Source organism: Danio rerio, chromosome 16, assembly GCF_052040795.2.
Source record: "Danio rerio strain M-AB ecotype USA chromosome 16, GRCz13ab, whole genome shotgun sequence".
Taxonomy (NCBI): Eukaryota; Metazoa; Chordata; class Actinopteri; order Cypriniformes; family Danionidae; genus Danio; species Danio rerio.
Window position 1 is genome coordinate 44,694,543 of NC_141036.1, and position 18,552 is coordinate 44,713,094.

Below are 18,552 nucleotides of genomic sequence, written 5' to 3' on the forward strand. Positions count from 1 at the left end.
GCTTTTGAAGAAGCAATACTGTGTTTATATAGACCATTTCAATGTGGTCATGTTATTGGCCCATGAACATTTCCTGCTTGTTATCAAATTATTTCATAACAAGAGACAATTCAGTAACTTAAAATTAAAACAGCTAACATAACATTATTTATCAATATCTGGACCTTTTGGGGTTCTCAGAAGCAGTAGAAATTAAAAATGTAAAACAGGAAATACATTGGGACCATTTTTTTTTTTTTTTTTTTTACATCCTTCAAAATGGATGTAAACTTTTATAATTTTTTTATATGGAATAAAAAAAAAATCTTACCACTTACCAGCCTATACTGGAGTTTGATTAAAAGCAAAAGCTTTACTATTTTTGTTTGCATATGTCTTAATATTCATTTTAAATCAAAGTAACATTACAAAATTAAACTGGAAACCTTCAGACCCTCCAAGTTCACAGAAAAAAGTGTTGCATGCAGAACTGTTGCAAACAGTTTATTTGTATTGAATTTAAACAAACAAATTAAGTTTAATATTGTTCAACTTAATTTGTTTGTTTAAATTCAGCCCAAATAAATTGCTTACAACCACTTAACGTAAAATAATTAAGTAAATGCAAGGAATCATCTTTGTATATTTTTTTTCAGTGTTTCAAAGAGTGGATGGATGAATTGCATCGAGTCATTCAGCTCGAGAGGAGACGCTCCTTGGAACCAAAATCTTAACACCAATTTCTGTGTGGCAACCTTTTCTGGATTTCCTTAAAACTGATTAGTGCTATGCCAATGATTTATTAAAACAATTGATCATACTCTGATAATTACATTTGAAAATTATTACATATACTGTAAACATAATTGCTTTGATGGGTAAATACCCAAATTTGATTGTTATTTATTCACTTGAATTTATTTATTTTTATTTTCTTATTTATTGCTGAGGTTGGTAGCAGTAGATTTCCTTTGTATTGTTTTTGTATTAAAAAAATAAAAGTTTCAATAAAACATAATAAAATGATAATAAAAAAAACATAAAAATAATAATTAAATTAAATAATGTATTACTACAATGAAAAAAATTATTAATTTGCTTTGCTAATAAACTTTTTTAAGGTAAGTGGTTGCAAACACGTACTAACAACTTTTTTAATCCCACTAGTGGCAATTTAATTAAAGCAGTAGCACAAAAACATAGAGACAAGTCACTTACAAACAATATTAAAAAACACAACCCAGCATGCTTCATAATAACTTAATAAATAGTACTAAAATAATAATAATAATAATTAAAAAAAAAACAGAGGAGACCAATACATATAAACATTTGAAACTTGCTAAAATGTAAGGTTATAAAGCCTTATTGCCTCAGAAACGAGGAGGAATTTATATCTGTTAGAAGAACATTTAATGCTTATAAACCTTCTTTCAGAGGGCAACATTACAAAAAAAAAAGACTACAGAGGATGGGAATCATCTTCTATCACACTGAATTTTCCTTGTCATTTGCTGTTCATGTAATTACTCCGCAAAGGCAAACCAATAATCTTGGAGCAAGTCCTTTGAAGGTGATTTTCGTTTCTAACAGAAAGTGAGGAGAACCAGCATAAAAAGGAAAAGCCTAATATTCTCTCAATATACGTAGATAGGTTCTGTGGGCTGAATTTAAACAAACTAATTAAACTTAGTAATGTTCAACCTATTTCTTTGCAACCACTTAATGTACCTTAAAATATTTAGTAAATCCAATTAATCATTTTCAGTATATTTCTTAAATAATTAATTTATCAAATGACAAAAGCAAATAACAAAATGACTAAATCTTCACCAACCTGTGAAAATGTCCATCATGCAGAGGAGGGTGGAGCACAAGGTAAGGCAGCAGTGGAGCATGATGGGAAGAGGCGGGCCGTTTTGCCTGCAGGGCAGTGTAGGGTCTGTGACCGCGGTGGACCACACTAGCAGGAGGCCCAATCTGTCTCACAGGCTTCAGCGCTGGTATGCATCTCATTAGGAGAACAGCTTGGCATCTGCAGGCCAGGAGGAAGTTTACTGTTGTTGGATGATGAATAATGTTTCATGCCGCATGTCCTGAGGCTTCCGCACTACTCCTACTGTAACACATCAAGGCACAAAAGTGACAGAAAAGTAAATAAAGATTTAAATCAATTAGCCAACGGGGGGATTATGTTAGGGGTTTAAGTGGTGTGGCGCTGCCGTGTGAATATATATGCAGAAAATGAGAAATTAACTAATAAGAATCAAGCTGTGCATTGTTTGTAATAGCATTGGTGATTGTGCTAACAACCTATTTACAATATTGTTGGTAGGTTTATGGTAGGTTCTTTTTATATTGATTTTGTTTTAATACACAATGGAAATCTGTTTCAGGATAGAGGTAAAAACAGGATTAAATGAGGTAATCATGACTCTTTAATGCAACAAAATTTAAAATGTAGCCTTATAAACATTTCTGGTGATGGCAAATTATGTAGCCAGAGGTATGTATGGCTGCATTTCGTCTTAAAAACAAATGTCGGTGGACTTGAGACGTGGAGTGGAGTTGACCGTGATGATGTATGGTGAAGAATGGTTCCAGAAATAGGGGGAGAATGTGGCAAGATCTGAAAATGTGGTAAAAATCAGGCTACCATGAAGGCTTTTCTTTCTCTGGATTGTCTTTTGAAAACACTATTTGTCCGGTTTAGGGAAGTGGGTGGGCGCGTCAATCACTACTTTTGAAAAACACTATTGGTTGGGTTTATGGAAGGAGGAGGGTGGGACAGTCGATCGGTCAGTCAGTCGACAGCAGCCTCTGGTGGATTTATGCAAGACGGGCAGATGCGAATGGCACGCACAAAAGAAGTTCTGGCTGATTCACAAAAAACAAAAACTGCTAAATAAAAAAAAATAAAAAAACATACCTCCTAGAATTTATTTGTCACTCTCCAGAAATTTCTATAGAGGTACGCTTTCAGAATGATCCTGGGTTGTTTTAATCTGAGAATTCTAATTTTGTACATTTTAGAATGCATTCATTTTCTTACAATTCTGACTGTATTTCTTACGATTTTCTAAGTTTATACTATTTAACTAAGTTTAACTATTGTGAAGAAAAAAAAAATCGCGCCCAATCACGTTACAGACTCGATCGGAATATATATATATATATATATATATATATATATATATATAAAATTTACATTTTTTTCTCATAATTCTTTAACCTCCTTCTTGATTTCACACAGAAACAGCAATGCGTGCAGCAAGTGTGCAAGTTACTTTGTTGCAGAGACATATTGGTTAAAACCCGGCAAAGTAAAACACAGAAGCAGCTTTAAGCGGAAAGTGCGAGTATGTCTGTGGTCTGGAACTATTGTAAAGTTGATGATGACAGCATTGCCCCAGCAAACTGTGATATCTGTGTAAGATATGTAGATTTGGGACTGCCTGCCGGGTATTTTTTGTTGAGGTGATATTTGTTGTTATTTTTGATATTTTTTTATCTTTACTGTTGCACTAAAGCCAGAATTGATGTTAATTATTACTTGATTGTTTAAGGTAACTCACAGACGTGCTCTGTTTGTTAAGAGATTTGTTGAATGTTAAGATAGTGAGTTAAGGTGAATCAAATAAAAAATAAGGTACATCCTGGATCTCTTTCTTCATTCTTCTTAAAAAAAATTATGTATTATAGAAAAATCGAGTCGGGCAAAAAAAAACTGATCAGGAAATCCCTAACAATTTTTTTTTTTTTTTAACAACAACAATTTTGAGTAATGGTGCATACAGTTTGGTTTAAATGAATTGAATGGAACAGTTTGAACTACTTTCATAAATAAATCCAACTAGATTAAAATTCTACTATTTTACTGTTTAAATAAAAGACATCAACACATTTGAATTATTATCCTCAAACTTGAAACAGAGAAGCATCACAGACTTATTATGACTAATTAAAATAGATTTTTTATTATTTATTACTCATTAATTAAAGGAAATTGACTGTCATTAAAAATCAATGAGTAATCACTGTGGATACTAAAATGTCAAATATAAGTTGTTCTTGTTGTCCTTGTTAATACAATCCTTTCATACAAATGTTAAAAATGATGCACAGTGGTTCAAGTTCAGTCTTGCCACTTCAAACATCGTTTTAGATATTTTGTGAATAGCTGTGCATTCTGGGGTTGAGCAAAATGCAAGCGAGCTCTTAGGAGACTTCATAATTAAATCACTTACTTGTGGACTCGCATCAGGAACACATTTATGATGCCTTAAAATATTCCCTCCGTGGGGAGCTCACTAGGTTTTGGAACGAAGCAATTGTCTAAGCCGATTGTGCACTTTTATTAAACGTGTGAATTGTTCCTTTGAATAACAGGTGAATTATGCCCAAAGTTCAAACCGCTGGCCTCTGCCCAACCTCGCTGCGGATTTCAGCGGTTCCAGTCCCCGTGTCAGTGTGCGAGAAGGGCCCTATCCGATCTCTCTGTACTCCACCACTAAAACCACAGGAACGGACCTGGGAAAGGAAATGAGCATAGGGAGCGCTGAAGTTTAATAAAAAATGAATGAATGGGGTGTCCCTGGGACAGAATGAGAGAGAGAGCGCAAGAGAAGCAGGCATTTCTGAAAGAAAAATAACTTTTAGAAATTGTACCTATTACGACGGGGTTCTGTACATCGATAAAGCAGGTAAAGTGAAACCAGCTGCTGCTTTGGCTCCGCGCAAGACCTGCTGGATGCTTGGAAAACAATAATCTTCATTCATTCATTGATCGGCTTCAGAAACGGACAAACACCCATCCTGAGATAGGCACGCAGATCTTTTCCCCTCATTTTCTTTTTCTCCGACACAATGGGTTTGGATGTGAAGACAAACATTCCTGGCATGCCAAATGTCCGAGCTACAGGCAAATCATTAAACTCCAGAGGGAAAAAAGACCTCCTTTTCTTCCCTGTGTCTTCCCTTTTTTCCCCCCTATTAGCCCGTTAATTGATCCAAAACATGAAACCGGTATTAAACTTTCGGGAGGAGGAACTGTGAGCATTAAACTGTATCTTTCAGAGAGGATGCATAATGGGGCTATAAATTAGACAGATTAGCATCAAGCAGTGCCACCTGTTTACAGACTCATAGCAACACAAAATACAAGGAAACATAAATAACAGTCCTGACAACGAGAAAAAAACAAGTTGTTATCATAAACCAACAACTGAACCGTGATGGAGAGATACTCCATAGAAAAAAGTATAAAAGTTATCGTAAACAGTTCACTACTCCACAAGTTAACAACTACTTTGAAGCTTTTTTTGAGGAAGAATGTGTTTTTTGATTATATAGCAGATGAAAGTCATTTTCACAGTGTGTATTTTTTAATACAGTAAAAATGAAGTGAAGTGCATTAATTAGATGTAAAAAAAAAAAGATTTTTCCAAAGTAACTTTGGAGCGATGATGGCTAAAGTTCTCCCAAAAATGAAAATTTTGTTATTAATACTCACCCTCATGTTGTTCCAATCCCTTGAGAAACAAATTGAGCTATTTTAAATTAAATCCAGAAGCTCTTTCATCCTCAATAGCCAGTAAGAGTCACGAGACATTCAAAGTCCAGAAAGAAACCAACAAAATTGTGTGACTTCAGCTGTAATCATACAAAGCTCCAAAAACAGTTCTGTGCGGCAAAAAAATGGCAAGTTATTGTATAACGACGGTTTGTTCTGTAGACTACAACTTATCCAAGAAGAGCATGCGCGAATGGCACTTGCGAGAAAAAATTTAGACCAAATAAAAAACCTACACAGTGGCCTCTGCCAGATTCGTGAAAACAAAAATTGCGAAAAAATGTATCTCCTGGTATGTATTTCGAGCTCTCCAGAAATGTATATCAGGGTACATATCAATAATGAGCCATGGTTGTCAATTTACCAGCAAGTTTACAGATGAGTTAATGAGTAAAATTACACTGTTGTGAAAGTTTGTACAGTATATAAAATATATTTGAAACTATAGACTATATAAATTTGGCTATGTAAAACTATAAGCATTTGACAATAACTGTATTTTTTAATTCTCTAATGTCCTTAAGTACACTTAAAATATCTGTGCTTTGTCAAAGTCTTCTTGTTTTTGGAAACCTTTACTTTTCTATATTTCAAAACATATAAAATTTTCTTCCACTACATTTATATAATGCTTAAATCAATGACATGTTAATATTTGAGCTACTGGTGTTGCATACAAAACTTTAAACTTCACAGCGTTCTCCTAAAATATTAACATGTTTTGCCCTTTGTTATATCTGTACACTTAACACACAACACTTTCTATGAAGCCTGTATTTATGATCCTAATTATAATGAACAATGCTATATATAACGTTATAATCATGATGTTGTATCATATTATACATAATTATACAACAGTAATTAATACTGATCGTAATTTTATCTACTTAAGTTACAGTATAACTGATTATAAACTGTATACCTTAGATTCATCTTCTGGTTTCGTAAGTTTAATTTCTTGACAGAGACAAATTCTCACTTTTATCTAATTGCTATATAGCAATACATTGGCTGTTTATTAATTCATATTTATGGTTTGAAGTGCATATCTATGTCCACCTCCAATACCTTAACTCAAGTGCTTCAAAAATTGCACTGCTAACTATTTGATAAGTCATACATTAGTTAATAGTCCATATAGTCAATAGTGAATATGTATTCACATTTTAAAGTGGCCTCTGTCTGTTTTAAGAAAGCAACCAAATTCATTCTTGTTTTAAATAACCATCAGTGTTGGGGGAAACGCATTGCAAGTAACAAGAGTTCCGTAATAATATTACTCATCAAAGTAACAAGTAACGTATTACTTTTCAAAAATAAGTAATAATATTTGAGTTACTTTTCTGAAAATGTATTGCAAGTTACTTTTTAGTTTACTTAATGAGCTTTAAAAAAAATAAATTGTTGAATTAAAATTAAATTAGTCACAATGAATCTGTTGTGTTTGAACTAGTGGTGGGCCGTTATCTGCGTTAATGTGAGACTCTTATCGGGGGATAAAAAATATATCGCCGTTAATCTAAAGTTGGGTTGTGCAGGAACAACATGAACATCAACGTTCGATTTGTGCAGGAACAACATGAAGGAATTAAGTTAACTTATTAGTTTTTACAGATTGAAATTTTACAGTTACAGTTAAATTATCGTTTTTACAGAATCACAGAAGTGGATTGAACATAAAACAGTCAAGTTGCCCTAAAACAAAAACCTGTTTCAGCTTATTTTAAGTAGTTTGAACAAACAACAAACATATTTATATGAGTTTACGTCAAGACTTCATGGAAAGTGTCACCCAGATATTTTGTGTTTATTCAGTTTTGTTATATACTAGGTTTTAAATAACCATAATATGTCACGAAGTTATAGTAAAATTATATTTTATATTTTATATTCAAATGCTTTAAGAATACCTTTATAAACCTTTTTATACATAAAGACTTCAAAAAGAGTTTTAAATTTTGCATTTATTTGTTAGGCTTAACTGATTATCACGTTGATTATCCACTATAAAAAACACTTTGGTAACACTTTACAACAAGGTTGCATTAGTTAATGCATTTACTAACATGAACAAACAATGAACAATACATTTATTATAGTATTTGTTCTTGGTAGCTAAGATTAGTTAATGAAAACACAGTTGTTCATTAGTTCATGTTAACTCACGGTGCATAAGTTAATGTTAACAAGCATGAGTTTGGATGTCAATAATGCATTAGTAGATGTTGAACTATGATTAATAAATGCTGCTCAAGTATTGTTCAGAAATAGCTCATGTAAGTAAATACATTAACTAATGAAACCTTATTGTAAAGCATGACCAATACTTCTTCATACAAAACCTTCACAGACAATCAACGAAACCAAAACATCTTTTTTTAAGTTTCATCACAAGCTGCTGTAACATTTTAGCCACAATTAATAATGCTATGGTGCCAAAGAAATACAAAACCCGATGACCTGATCAGCAGGAGACTGGAGCGAGAAGATTCACCACGTTCATCAGAGTAGATATCACCCCAAAGCCCTTCTTCACCCTCAGGCCGTGGGGGTTTCGCCTCTGACATCTAAGCACTTCAAGTGTGAGGACAAGCTACCTATTTAGAGGCAGGTGATCTGGAGAACAAAGAGAGGATTCAGGGCCCTTGCTGACACACTGGGAGAGAAATGAGTAGTTATTAGCCCCTCGATGAGACTTGACAGACTATTTAAAGTCTGTTTCCTTTGATTGTGACAGTGTAATTGTTCGGGCAGATACCATCAACTCACCAAGTTACCTCTAGGCAAGGGAAACTGGACTTTCATTAAAGCGTGGGACAGCCGAGCAGGTTTTCTCTGCCTGTGGTTTCTAATAGGATGTGGATGAGTGAGCTTCTTACACCATCGGTGTGAATCTGTTTCTTTAATGATTAATAGGGGCCGTGTTAACACGAAGGCAACTAGTAGGGACTCCTGTTGGCTGATTGGACGTCTGAAATTGATGAACTTCAACATCACAAAAAATGGCCAAAGTGACACATGCAGCTATTTGAGTTGCTTTTGATGTGAAGTTGCATTTCACTTTTACACATGACAAAATGAATGTAAACAGTACTGTCAATAAACTGCAGTAAACAGTTAAACATTCCTTTGACTTTCATGGACCATAACTGGTGTGTTTTTTTTTTTATTATTATAAACTGTGCTGTTTTAAGCATAGTTCAATAAATCACAACTCTTACAAATGAAACAGACAATCATAAATAAATACCTTAGGCTTTTTAAAAGAAACCACAATGATCATTTTCATTCACATATATCTAAAAACAGGAACTTGACTCATTCTGTCACTGAAAACCATATCATCTGGTGTGACACTATATCAGGGGTGCCAAGTCCTGCTCCTGGAGATCTGCAGCACTTACTGTACCTGTCTTTAATTACCCAGTGCTCCTTCAGATAATACTTGGTTGGTTTAGTTGGGTTTAAGGGTTGGACATAAACTCTGCAAGAAGGTAGATTTGCAGAAACACGATTGGGCACCATAAACGTTTTAAATCTGGGAATTCCACGGAAAACTGTAATAAGATCCAATTCAAGATCATGTGACTGAAGCTCCCTGTGCACCTGTTAATTTTTTTTTGTCTCAGAATTGTTCACATATTTAAATCGATACACAGTAAACTTATTAAATTATTTTATGCTTTGGTGTGACAGCCTTATTTGTTCGACACAGATTGACAAATAATGAAAAAAAACGTATATTATTCATAATTTTGGATGGTGCGGTGGCTCAGTGGTTATCACTGTCGCCTCACAGCAAGAAGGTTGCTGGTTGGTCGTGAATCCCGGCTGGGCCTTCTTCCCGTGTTCTTAACGTGTTCACTTCCTTTGGGACCTCTGAATAGAGGTTGTAGTTTTAGACCAATGTATAGTTGGTCAAAATTACTCGTGTTCTTTTTGATGTAATGTATTCATAAAGAATTTTTATAACCATTCAAGAACTTTTTAATCAAACTTTGTTGCATTCACTTGCTTTTTGTCATATATCTCAGACAGTTTTACCTATTAAAGTTTATTGAAGTATTAATGACAACCGAGCATGGGTTGCTCTACAAATATATATATACATATATATATATATATATATATATATATATATATATATATATATATATATATATATATATATATATATATATATATATATATATATTTATATATATATATATATATATTTTTTTTTTTTTTTTTTTATGGCAAAAACAAAAAACAAAACAAAAGTACACTTACTAAAAATTTTACTGCTTACTACTGATTTTTTTTTTTTACTGGGTACTGGGGCAGTACCTTTTCAAAAGATACTTATTTATACCTGAAGGGTCTATAATGGTTCCTCAATGGTACTTTTTAGGTACATTTGGCCATTATATGCACATTTGAGGTACCACTGTGAACTGTTTGGGTACAAATATGTATCTTTTGAAAAGGCACTGGTTTCTGTCCTCTTATGCTAAAAAGGCAATAATGGTCCAACATTCTTGCCCATTATCACAAATAAAGCCTAAAACAGGGCATCAGTATATTGTAAACCGATAGGTTCAAAAATTATTTTCTAGTTATGAAAGAAACAATCTGTTCTTTAATTAAAGTTTTGTAAACTGTTAAATTGTTTTAAATTCAAAATTGTGATATATACATCAGTGTAATTCTGTAATTGTGTACCTGGTCTCCACTTTTGCCACGGCCTCTTTTGACTTCAACAAACTTATCCTTTAGATTTTTGCAAACCTTTAAACAAAAAAAATTCCTCCTTTACCACTGCTGTTGTAATTTCTAGCCAGGAATTATTGATTATTCATCTGGTTATCTTTTTGATCACGGATCATAAAGATGTGTGTACAGTCGTACCTGTTTCTAACAAAAGTCTCTTCAAAGTGGCTCACATTCAAATCAAATGTGGCACCGCACACAGTTCGCTAGAGTTTTAGAAAAAATCATGCGCTCTCCTTGCCGAAATCATGTTGCGTGCACCCAAAGTAAACCTCTACAAACACAGCGATGATATGAACTAGCGAATGCGTCGAGTATAAACCAGGCTTAAGAGGTGTTAAATTTGTAAAAACTAATAATTTAACTTAATTTTCTCATGTTGTCCCAATACAAGTCAATAGTGTGGAAAAATTAAACAATAGTGTGGAACTATTGGAGCATTAAATACCTTTATGTTGTCCCACGTTTTTACAAATTTAAGTGGATTGAACATAAAACAAGATTTTTGTTGATTCAGCTAATTTTAAATAAGTAGTTTAATCGAGCAGCAATAATAATTTTTTGAATGTATTTGTGAACTACCCATTTAACTAGACAGAGCTCCATTATCTGAGAAGACTAATGGTGAAAAATAGCCAGGAAATGAACCGTATCAAAACAAGCTGAATCAAATCTTCAAGGCTTTAGCACTGAGTGAATCCTCAATGATCTCAGTCTCACTAATAGCACAGTCGACATCAGACATATGTTTGGGAATGAGTTGAACATGCCCGGACAAGAAATCCAAAATACAAGCAGAATCGTAATAGCATCTCTGATCCCAGAGAAAACCAAAATGGGAAAAAAAAGAAAAAGAAACGGAAAGCGTCTAACCCCTATTTCCCCCCGGTCAGACAGTTCATGTCTTTTAAGAGGCAGATTGTAGAAGAAATAAATAGAGCGAGGGATAAGAGCACATTTGACTTGACCTCAGCGCTCCGAGCTCGGCTCTTACACTCCCTCCTCTTCCCACAATCTCAGTCGTGGCAGAAAAGCAACAAGAGTGTTTGTTTTTGATGGTGGGGGTTGAGATGACACAGTCTGTTGGGCACTCTATTGGCCATGTCGCTTGGGTCCATTGACCACGGCTGGCTCTCGAAGGCCTTTCGCGATTATACAATAAACTATATTACAGTACAGGATTTCTCAGGTGCTCTGCATACTCAAGAGCCAGTTTCATTGAAAGCCCCAAGGAGGGCCAGGTCTGATACAAACCAGAGATGGAAACGTAACCAATTATTAAAGCAGATTGCAGTCGAGGTATTTGGTATAATATCTTCAAACTGGCGCAGGATTTACGAAGGTGAGCCATTTCGCCTGGATCTAATCGCGGATTAAATAACAAACATTGGCCTCAGACATTGTAGATCATAGCAGTGTAATATTATTGAACTTTTAAACATTTCTTTTCAAATCTTGCAGAGGATGTTTATGCGCTTTGGCATTTTTATGGCTTGCGCTGAAGAAATGTAATTTTGCAAAAGCTCGTGTTGGCTTGCTGCTTTTGCAATTTAGAAGAAATATTGCACAAATCATTGGTACTTGTACATTTTTTCCTCTCCGAGGATGTTTGTTTTTAAGGAATGCGTTACAACAAAATGGAAATAAACAGAATGTGCAATTACGGACTGCAGCGCGCTGACAGGCAGAAATGTGGAGACTTGCTGATGAAAATTTACATGGTGGTTCTCCTGACATCTCCGTGTGGGTTGTTTACTCCAGCCTGGTGTGAAGATTTTTCTTTAGAGAAATTGCTATTAAAGACTTGAGAGTTTACATTGGCTCGTAGAACAATGTAATTTTTTACCTGCTGCTTTTGTGCTTTTTTTCCATGGGCAGTTTAATTGATGTGTGCTTGTACTGCAAATATATAATAGGTTTAGCTTGTGAAACAAACATTTACCACAGAAGGGGGAATAAACAGTTCTGAGAAGGAGTCAAGCCTTGTCTTTTTTAAAAATTGATTTTGTTCAGGAGTCTTTGATGAATGGAAAGAAGTAAAAACACTGTTTTAAGAGTTCACACTTAGCTGATGATTGGTAATAAGCTAGTTTGGCATGCTGTCCCGGGAGAGAGCCCTGAGCTCATGAGATGATAGAGCCCGGGGATCCCTCCCATTTGCAGGGAGAAAGGGGAGTTTGAGCTAAGGTGGATATCAAGACCTTATAATCTGCGTAAAATTAATAAGTATTTTCGTTTAACTCTTTTCCTGCGGTTATCGAGAGAAAATGCTTCCCTGCCAGTTAAGAGTTTTACAGAAATCTGTGTTTTAGGTGTATTAAGATAGGGGAAGCACTAATGTATGTCCTGAGTGAGGTACATGATGTCAGGTGCTCCGGGGAGTGAAATCTGAGTGAAAGTAAGATTGTGGTTAAAAATAAGAGTTTAACAACCTTCCTTTTGGCTTAATCCTTACCGTTTTAGATCTGTTTTAGATCTTGTCTTGACAAGAGACCAAAATAAAGAAGCTTTATTTTTATGATTTGTGTCATTGTGTCAGATTGCACACTTAAAATAGTAGGCTACCTAATATGGTAAATAATAATAATAATAATGTTAAACATACGTAAAACATATTTGCTAAATACTGTAAAAGATTGAACCATCTTTAAAACATCAATAGATGGTTAAAAATATTTAATTTCAGCAAAAGTGAAGCCCTTGTTTAAGTGAATTTTTCTTTAGAATAACTTAGTCTCATCCTTTTAGCTTGTTGTCATTGTGTAAATCCGCATGTACTAATGTACTACTACTGTATATGAATAGCCAATCATTTATAATATTTAAATGCCTGAGCATATTCAGCATATTCACTTCTTACCTGTGCAGATCTGCGTGGTAAAGGTACAAGACAATGACCTGCGAATAAAGGGAGCAGTGAAGCTTCATTCATTAACAAGGAGTAAAAGTGATGGATGACTCAAGAAGACAGAAACAGAGATCACTTTCCTACTGTTGGGGACCAAGAAGACATTTGCCCCAGGTAAAACACCTTCTCCTGCCTGAATCCAAGAGATTCACAGGGCCCCGAGGACAGCAATGGACTCTTAATTTCACCTTAAAAAAACACAACAATTAGAAAATGCTGTGTACATTAGTGATTACAAAAACTTAACATTTTCAGTGTTAAAAGGGGGTGTGTGAGCTTTCTCCCCCCAGGATCTGCACCCCTTGCCCGGGGATAGGAGGAAGGGTCATTTGGGAAAAAAAAGACCCCCAGAGATGTTTAGCTGGAGGCTGATGAGCCTGTCGCTGTGGAGAAATCAGGTCTTCTCTTTATTAGGCCCCGGGCCTCTTCTCCGCCACCAGACCCCTCGCTCGACGACTCTCACGTTTGCCATATCAGATTCTCCACCATTCCACTAAGAAGCTCCGGAGCGCTTGATCGACAGTAATTACAGCTCCTCTAAAGCCAGCGACTGATAGCTGGGATGTGTGTCTATGTGTGTCCTAAGGGGGGTTTGGGTCATGAGAAAGCAGGATGACAATGCAGAGAAAACCAAAATTACCCATCATCAACCCCACAAAATCACTGTCATTCTTAGGCTACACTGTAAAAAATATCTGTTAATTAACAGTTTCTGTGTTTTGTAATTGACAAGTGTTTTGCATTTATTTACGGTTGTGAATTGCATTATGGGACCTTGATTTCTGCTCTGTTGAATTTTGATGTTGAAAATTCAACTACAGTTCAAATTTTTATTTACATATACATGAAATAATATAAGGTACAAGAAGTAATATATAGAGAAATAAGTTGGTAAGATAACAGAAAATTTACTGGTGTACAAAACCAACTCCAACAATATCTCAATTTAAACTATTAAAATGTTAATAAAAGTAACTTTTTATAACTTTTCAAGGAGAAATGTTGGTGCAGGAAAGACTGGGGCAGTGCCTTTTCAAAAGATACATATTTGTACCCAAAGAGTTCACAGTGGTACCTCAAATGTGCATAAAATGGCCAAATGTACCTAAAAAGTACCATTGAGGGACCATTACAGAGCCTTCAGGTATAAATATGTACCTTTTGAAAAGGTACTGCCCCAGTCACAGCTCCTGTACTTTTATTTCTGAGTGTGGAGCGAGCTAAATCTAAAAAAATAATAATAATAATAAAAATCTGTATTTCATTAGTGTCCCATAATGCAATTCAAAAGCATACATAAATGGGGGGAAATAAATGGATAAAAACATAAGTCACAAAATATGGAACATCTATTCAAAAATTATATATAAATTATGTAAATTTTACAGTGTACATTAAAACTAGTGCATTTGTGTGTAAACACAGCATTTTAAATACAAAGATAAACCTCATCCATTCTGAGGCCTTTTCCTGATACAGAAAAGATCTCCATACACAACCAATATCATGTCAGAAGCTCAGACTGGTGATAAAATTAAAATATAATCTTATATATTACATACACTGTAAGTGATTAATAATTTCACTTTAAAAAGTGAGTAAACTGGTTGTCTTAAATATGAAAAAGCTGATTTTACTTTAAAAAAAAAAATAAAAAGTAAACCTGCTATTTTAAGCTAAGTTTAAATATTTGATATAACACATATTTAATAAAAAAGGCATTAATTATAAACAATTTGCATTGAGAAAACCAAAAAAAAAAACCCCACAGTTAATTTGGCAGCGAGATACAGAATATAAGCCTATATAATCATAGTACAAAAATGCATAAAGAGTTTTTAAATAAAACACAAATTAATCATTTTTGTTATAAACAACCTAACATTAAAATGCACTGAGAGAAAAAAAGTCCCGTTTGGTAGCAAATATATTTGTAGATTCTAACATTATGCACACAAAACAAGATAAACATGTATAAACAAGTACATACAATTAATAAAACTAAAAATAATGGAAAAACAATATTGAATGTACACTGGGCCTATAAAATATAGCTGAATGTAAATAAAGTTAACCAAATGGCTCTTATTTAGAAGCAATTGTTATCATAATATTTTTTTTTTAAATCAAAATGTTACAGTAATATGGAAACAAGGCTCAGCATTTTATCTGCGCAGTGAATCCTTTTCTGTTTCTATGTTTGTTTGACTGTTTGACAAAAAAAATGAAATAAAACATGCACTGTATTTTATGATTCACAAGAGTTTTAATTTTATTTACAGTTCAGAATTGCATTATGGGACCTTGATCTTTGCGGTCGACTTTTAATATTGAAAATTCAACTCCACAGTTTAACAAACTTTTATTGACATTTTAGTTTAAAATAATATAAGAAATAACAGAGAGAAATAGGTCTGTAAAATAACAGAAGATGTACTGGCAGTTTATTACAAGGTTTTGTACCGAAACAAACAACACCAACCCAGATAATACATCACTTAAAATAATTAAAAATGTCAATAAAAGTTACTTTTTATAACTTTTCAAGAAAACAAGTTGGAGGAAAGACAAATGTCCCATAATGCAATTCAAAGGCATAAATAAATGGGGAAAAATAAGTGAATAAAAACATTAATCACAAAATATGGAAAACTTGCTAAATTATTGATATTTTTAGTAATTTTACTTTAAAAAGTGAGTAAACCAGTTGTCTTAAACATGAAAAGGTTGAAAAAATAGAAAGTAAACCTGTTATTCCAAACTAACTTCAAACTGTTCAGCTGACTTGACAATTAAAAACCGATGCACATATTGTTCATTTACATAATAATTTTTAGGGGATGGGTTTACTCACTTTTTTAAAGTGGAAATAATTTCTAAATAATTTTGAAGAGGAAATCTTTTAATATGCACTGTCATTTTTGGGTCAAAACTGAAATGAGTTCACTTTTATTTGTGTATAATCACAATGAATCCAAATAATTGTAACAAATGCAATCTCACCGGAATTCGTAACTTTTTGATTTAGTGGCTAATTTGTATGAATTCGTACGATCTAATTCGTACAATTTAGTAATGATTTGCTCATCACCCAAAGACGGTTGGGGTTGGGGTTAGGGTAAGGGGTGGGTGCCACGTCTTCTTTTTAAATTTGTTCAAATTCTTACGAATTAGCCACTAAACTAACAAAACGTCAAATACTTACGTTTCCTTGTGAGATCAGGGTGAAGAAAACACAAAGGAAGCGCTTTCTGCCATCTCAGATTCTTTAAAATTGTAGGGTGCATCATAAAAATGAATGAATGCATTGTATTTTGTGATTCACAAGAGTTTTCCTTTTATTTACACCTGTGAATTGCATTATGCAACCTTGATCTCTGCTGTCGGCTTTTAATGTTGAAAATTCTACTTTTTTAACTTTATTGACATTTTAGTAGTTTGAAATAATATAATGTAAAAGAAATAATATTTATAAAGAAATAAGTGTGTAAAATTACAGACTGGCAGTTTAAAACTATTACAAGCTTTTTGTATCATAATAGACAACACCAACCCAGACAATATATCACTTAAAACTACTAAAAATGTCAATAAAAGTAACTTTTTCCAAATTTTCAAGGTTAAAAATTGTTGGAGAAAAGATTAAGGTCTCAAAATGCAACTCAAAAGCATAAATAAATGAGGAAAAATAAATAAATAAAAACATGAATCACAAAATACAGAAAACTGCTAACTTATGGATGTTTTTAATGGTCAGGGCTTGATTAATCAAGATATGCATTTAGCCAATCAGGGAGTAAATGTTCACAGTCATATCTTTGTTTCAAATCCCCTTTTGGACCATTTACACTCAAAGAAATCTCTTAGTTTTTAAACTAAACTAGCTCTGTTTCCAAAAGTCTCCATTTTCAAGAGAATTGTTATCATAGCAAAACCTGTGCATTTTAAAACATAAACCCACTAGTGTAAATGTAGCCCTAGAGGTCTTTTTTCTCTCCCCCTCTCTCTCCATGTCAGTTTATAAGTGCCCGAGTCTTCGAATTTAAAATAATAAGATCAGGTTTCCGAGCCGATAAGTGCATCCAGACATGTTATCTGTACTATCACAGGAGCTCAAGACCTCACAATCCCTTTCTCTCTCTACTGTACAATGACACACTATTCTCTACGTAATATACTTCATGAAAGGCGGTGTATGGTGCATCTTGTCATCATTTTGTATCGCGGGTCTTTTTGAAGCACTCTCGGGTTCGGAGTGCTGCGCGGAGGAGCAATGTATCCGTTCCACGACACCGTATTATTTACCCAGATGGGGTTAATTGCTGAATAAAAGAATGGTTCCTTTCAGTTAACCATTGTACAGCTTTTCTCTGTCTGCCCAGCTCACCTCTTAACTGGATCCCACAATCTCTTTTCATGTCAAACTGATGCCAGGTACCCCCAAAAGTAGGATGAGCCTCTAATAAGGGATTTTTTTTAAAGTTGCATAATTAAAATATGTTTCAATTAGTGAGGAAAAATATATATTTAGTGAAATTTTAGGTGGCATGGTGGCTCAGTGATTAGCACTGTCACCTCACAGCAAGAAGGTTGCTGGTTCAAGTCCAGCTAGGCCAGTTGGCATTTTAGTGTGAAGTTTGCATGTTCTCCCAGTGTTCATGTGGGTTTCCTCTGGTTGGTCCGGTTTCCCCCACAGTCCAAAGATATAGGCTAAAGGTGAATTTTGTGTACTAAATTGGCCATAGTGTGTGAATGAGTGTGTGTATGGGTCTCTTCCTGTACTGGGTTGTGACTGGTAGGGTATCTGCTGTGTAAAACATTTGCCGGAACAGTTGTTGGTTCATTTTGCTGTGGAGACCTCTGAAATAGAGACTAAGCCGAATGAAAATTAACTAATGAATTACATTTTATTAAACTAGCTGTAATAATATTTATCAAGACCAAAAAATAATCATTTTTAATTATATTTTTAGACCATATGAATGCTAAATAAATGTGCTTACCATTTATGTGTGGTTTGTTAGGATAGAACATGATTTGGTTAAGATAAAACTATTTGATAATCTGGAATTTTGGGGGTTCAGAGTTTAGGCCCTAAGGATAAAAGAGGATTAACGTTGTTAAATGCTTAGCAATGCATACTGTTTAAAAAAGTAGTTTGAATATATTTGCAGAAAATTATTTCCAAAATATCTTCATGGAACATGATATTTATTTATTTTTCAAACGTTTTGTTTTTGCATGAAAGAAAAATAAGTCATTTTGACTCATGCAATGTATTCTAGATTTTTGGTAAATATTTATCACTCACTCACTATCATTTGGTTTATTCCCTGCT

At 34.0% G+C, this 18,552-nt stretch overlaps 1 long non-coding RNA gene across 8 annotated transcripts in view; it reads right to left on the bottom strand.

The window, feature by feature from the left end:
* Nucleotides 1-18,552, bottom strand: part of LOC147833446 (uncharacterized) — a 165,252-nt gene that overhangs the window by 10,576 nt on the left and 136,124 nt on the right. For 3 of the 8 annotated variants that reach the window (XR_015511958.1, XR_015511961.1, XR_015511959.1), the window contains 2 exons: nucleotides 13,167-13,402; nucleotides 1,817-2,098 (listed from right to left, as the gene is read on the bottom strand). This is a non-coding gene — a long non-coding RNA (uncharacterized LOC147833446). Of the gene's footprint in view, nucleotides 1-1,816; nucleotides 2,099-4,647; nucleotides 4,848-8,014; nucleotides 8,171-13,166; nucleotides 13,403-18,552 lie in introns of those variants that run through there. The other 5 variants (XR_015511963.1, XR_015511960.1, XR_015511962.1 and 2 more) reach the window with 4 other exon arrangements.